Source organism: Globicephala melas, chromosome 8 (genome assembly GCF_963455315.2).
Source record: "Globicephala melas chromosome 8, mGloMel1.2, whole genome shotgun sequence".
Lineage (NCBI taxonomy): Eukaryota > Metazoa > Chordata > Mammalia > Artiodactyla > Delphinidae > Globicephala > Globicephala melas.
In genome coordinates, this window is record NC_083321.1 from 88,015,545 (window position 1) to 88,020,603 (window position 5,059).

Here is a 5,059-nt window from a genome sequence, read left to right on the forward strand (position 1 = left end):
ATTATAATCATAATAATCTCCCTTGTGCATTGTATTCTCTCAAAAGCTTTCAATGCAAGCTTGCAGTGACTAACCACCAAGCAAATGATCTCCCTAAGACCAGAACATCAGAAAAGGAACAAAGAGAATGACAACTTAAAGACTATGAACCTGAAGCCATGACCTGTGTACACCATACAGAGGATCAACAAAATCTGCAAGAACTACAGAGTGGTGAGAGTGGCACTAATGCCTTAAATTTTGATCACATCTCTCAGTTAAGCTGAGAGTCTGATCAAAAAGGGGAATTGTTAAAAAGAAATAGGCTACAAATGGAATCACTTGTGTTAAGGCCCTATGTTAGCAAACCAAGGCATAACACTGAATTGTTAGTTACAACGTCCTCCAGCAATGTAGTCTTTCACCAGTCAGCCTGGAATTACCTGTCAGCGCTAATGGGATATTTCACCCAACAGGCCCCTTCCATTTTCCTTAGGAGGGCAAACTTGCCTAAAACAATGCATTCCTTGCTAATAATTTCCTTTTTTCCTCTCCCAGACCCAGGCCTGTGGCAGAGACTGATTTCCAATTTCAGCCAATTTAAAAACTGATCAAACTATGTAATTAAGAGGAAAAGAACACAAAATAGTCTGTTTAATATGATCCTATATTTATATATTTTTAAAAGTTCTCTCCCTATTAAGGTCTTGTTAAGGTTGGCCCAAGCTCCCATTCTATGAATTGAAGAAAGTCCAATGTTGTTCTCAAAGTTTCTTCAGATTCCTGAGACTCAGGGCCACCTTTGGTTCTCAGCACCTGCTTTCTCCAACAGTGATTATCTTGATATCCAAAGCATGTCACTCTTTCCCTGTTCATACTGATTCAATGTGAAATCCAGCTATTCTACCTAATTTCCACAGAAAATGAGTTGCACTTAGTGTTATGTGTTTAGCAGACTTTGTTAAATGTTTATGGAGATGGGGCATTTACATTAGAGTGACGCCAATAGTTTAAAATTGTATCTGTATTTCATCAATTCTAAGACATGTAACTTTTCACATTTTAATATATCTGAAATAAGAATACACCTGACAATTGAAGGCATGTCATAGTTTAGTTGGCAGTGTCTTTTCTTTCTTAGTGGTACATGAAATAATGGTGCATTTTATAATCAATGACATCTTAGGTTCAATGATCAAGGGAATTCTGCTTCTCTGTTCTTAAAAAGACCTCTGGTGATTTTTTTCTACTTGAGCTCAACCTTCTTGCTGTGGTGCTTGATCCAGTCTGGTGCCCTATGTCACATTGCTTTAGCCCACTACTGATTTCCATAGTAACTGCAATGGACAGTTCCATGCTAGCTCATATTAACAATACCGTCTTGACTGTGCTGCGTATCTTTTCACTTTCTGCCGCAGAGAAACCTGCCTGGCCAAACAGTGCTCAGAAATGTGGGGTTAACATCCCCAGGGGCAGCCTTCAATTAATGGGTGTCTGGAGCTGGTGGTAAATGTCCCTGCCTCCCTTCCTCCAGGGAGATAATTTTGGGAGGCCTTTTGTATGCTTCTCAGGTGGTTCTGGACAAATTAAGCCCACAGTGAGAACCTTGATAGCACACCTTATACTAGCTTTTGCACCTTCCATTCTCACCGTTCTAGCTTTCTCATTCTTGCTCCCTGGGATCATCTCTCAAGTAAATTACTTGCACACAAGTCCCTGTAGTAGACTCTGTTTTTGGTGTAGGGGGCAGAGAACATAAGTTAGAACCTTCATTGTACTCTCCCTCTCAGAACCCCCTCTTTCCTTAGGTAGAACCATTCCTTATGTCAAGACTCAGCTCAGGCTACCCTTTTGTATTCCAAGATTTCAACTGCAGCTTTGAAAGATTATTGTAAAGGTATACCAGATTCTGTCTAGGTCAAGGGGTAGGGAGTCTTTTAGTTTTTCAGCTCACATTTTTATAGAAAGGAAAACTAAGGACCTATGTCAAAATGTGAAAAATGGTTGTCTGAAGATGGAAGGATGGGTGCTTTGAATTTTCTTCTTTCTGTTATACTGTATTTTCTAAAATTTCTGTAACAAACATGTCAATTTTATAGTGAGGAAAAAACAATAAAAGTTAATGTAAAAATTCAATCAAATTGACTTTTTTAAAGTAACTTTATTGAGGTATAATTTACATAACATAAATTCACCAACTTTAAGTATACAATTCAAGGATTTTTAGAAAGTTTACCAAGTTGTGAAACCACTACCACATCCAGTTGTAGAACATTTCCTTCTCTCTAATATGATTTTTCATATTTGTTTACAGTTAATCCCCATTCCCACCCACAACTCTAGGCAAACATAAATCTATTTTTCTGTCATTATAGATTTGTCTTTTCTGGACATTTCATATAAATAGAATATCATAATATATAATCTTTTGTGTTTGGCTTCTTTCATTTAGCATAATGTTTTTAAAGTTCATTCATATTGTAGTATTTATCTGTATTTTACTTTTTTATTAATATTGATATTCCATTATGGCTATACCAAATTTTGTTTATCTCTTCACCAGTTGATGGAATTTGGGCTCTTTCCACTTTTTGACTATTATGAATAATGTTGCTATGAACTTTAATGTATGAATCTTTGTGTGAACATATGTTTTATTTCTCTTTAGTAGACATGTAGGAATGGAATTCCTGGGTCATATGAAAAAATTATATTTAACCTTGTAAGAAACTGCAAAATAATTTTCCAAAGTGACTGTACTACTTCACATTCCTTCCAGCAAAATTTGAGAATTTCTGTTGCTTCACATTTTTGTCAACACTTGTTATGTTTTTTTTTAATTGAAGTATACCTGATTTAAATATTATATTAGTTTCAGGTGTACAGCATAGTAATTCAGTATTTTTAAAGATTATACTCTAGTAAAAGTTATTACAAGATAATGACTATACTTCCTTGTGCTATATATCCTTGTTTCTTATCTATTTTATATATAGTACTTTGTATCTTTTAATCCCATACCCCTAATTTGCCCCCTCCCTGTCCTTCTTTTTGATCATAGCCATCCTGGTGGATGTGAAGTGGTATCTTATTGTGGTCTTAATCTGCATTTCCTTAATAACTAATGATGTTAAGCATCATTTTATGTGCTTATTAGCCATTTGTACATCTTCTTTGGAGAAATATCTATTCAAATCTTGTGCCCATTTAAAAATCGGATTGTCTTATTGAGTTGACGAGTCATTTGTATTTTCTAGGTACAAGTTTTTTGCCATACATGTGATTTACAAATATTTTCTCTGTGGCTTGCCTTTTTACTTTCTTAATGACATCTTTTGAGTAAAAAGGTATTTTTTAAATTTTAAAATTGGAAATAATATTCTCAGAAAGTTACAAAGATATTATCAAGAGGTCCCTGTACTGTTCATCCAGTTTAACTCCCAAAATTTGAGTTTTGATTAAGTCCAATATATTAAATTTTTTCTTTTATGGATCATCCTTCTTGGGTTGTGTCTATAAAAATCTTTGCCTAACTGAAGGTCTTGACATTTTCTCGTGTTTTATTCTACAAGTTGTATAACTTCAGCTCTTACATTAATGTCTCTGATTGAGTTTGAATTAATTCTGTATATATTGTGAAGTAAGGATCTAGTTCATCTGTTTTTGGTTTTGTTTTGCATGTGGATATTCAGTTGTACCAGCACCAGTTGTTGAAAACTCTCCTCTTCTATCAAATTACCTTTGTCAAAAGTTAATTGGTCATAAATATAAGGGTTTATTTCTGGACTTTCAAATCTGTTCCTTTGATCTATATGTTTATCCTTGTGTCATTACCAAACTGTTCTGATTACTGTAGCTTATATTAAGTTTTAAGATTAGGAAATGAGTTATCCAACTTTGTTCTTTTTCAAAAAATTTTGGCTATTCTGTGTCTTTTGGATTTCCATATGCCGTTCAGGTACAGTTTGTCAACTTCTGCAAAATAGCCTGCTGGAATTTTGATGGAGATTGAGTTGAATCTATAGATCAATTTGGGAAGAACTGCCATCTTAACAATATTGGGTCTTCCAAACTGTGAATGTGAAATGTCTCTCCATTTATTTAGATTATATTTAATTTTCCTCAGCAATGTTTTGAAATTTTCAGTGTTCAAGACTTGCACTTCTTTTGCTAAATTTATTCATAAGCATTTTATTCTTTTAAATACTATTGTGAATGGAATTGTTTTCTTATTTTTATTTTCAGATTGTTCATTCTTGTATATAAAAATACAGTTTATTTTTGTATATTAATCTTCTGTGACCTCGCTGAACTTGTTTATTAATTTTAATAGGGGTTTGTGTGCACACACGTGTGTATATTCCTTAGGATCTTCTACATTTAGAATCATGTTGTCCACAAATAAAGACAGTTTTACTTTTTCCTTTCTAATCTGGATGACTTTTATTTCTTTTTCTTGTGATTATACTGGCTAGAACCTCCAGCATGATGCTGAACAGAAGTTGCAAGAGCTGAAATTCTTGCATTTTTTTTTTTTTACCATTAAAGTATGATATTAGCATTTGCTTTTCATAGATGCTGTTTATCACATTGAGGAAATTCTCTTTCAAATTTGTTGAGAATTTTTATTATGAACTAGGTTTTGTTAAATGCTTTTTCTGCATTTATTGAGATGATTGTGGGTTTTTATCCTTTATTCTATTAATATGGCATATTACATTAATTGATTTTAGAATATTAAACCATCTTTGCATTCCTGGATTGAATGGTACTTGATCAGAGTGTATAATCCTTTTTATATGTTGCTGGATTCAGGAGAAATCTGACTTTTAAAGATATCCTGACTTTGGAAGAAATGCAAAAATTAGTCAAGTGGGGCTTCCCTGGTGGCGCAGTGGTTGAGAGTCCGCCTGCCGATGCAGGGGACACGGGTTCGTGCTCCGGTCCGAGAAGATTCCACGTGCCGCGCGTGCGCGGAGAGGCCAGGCCCGTGAGCCATGGCCACTGAGCCTGCGCGTCCAGAGCCTGTGCTCCGCAACAGGAGAGGACACAACAGTGAGAGGCCCGCATACCAGAAAGA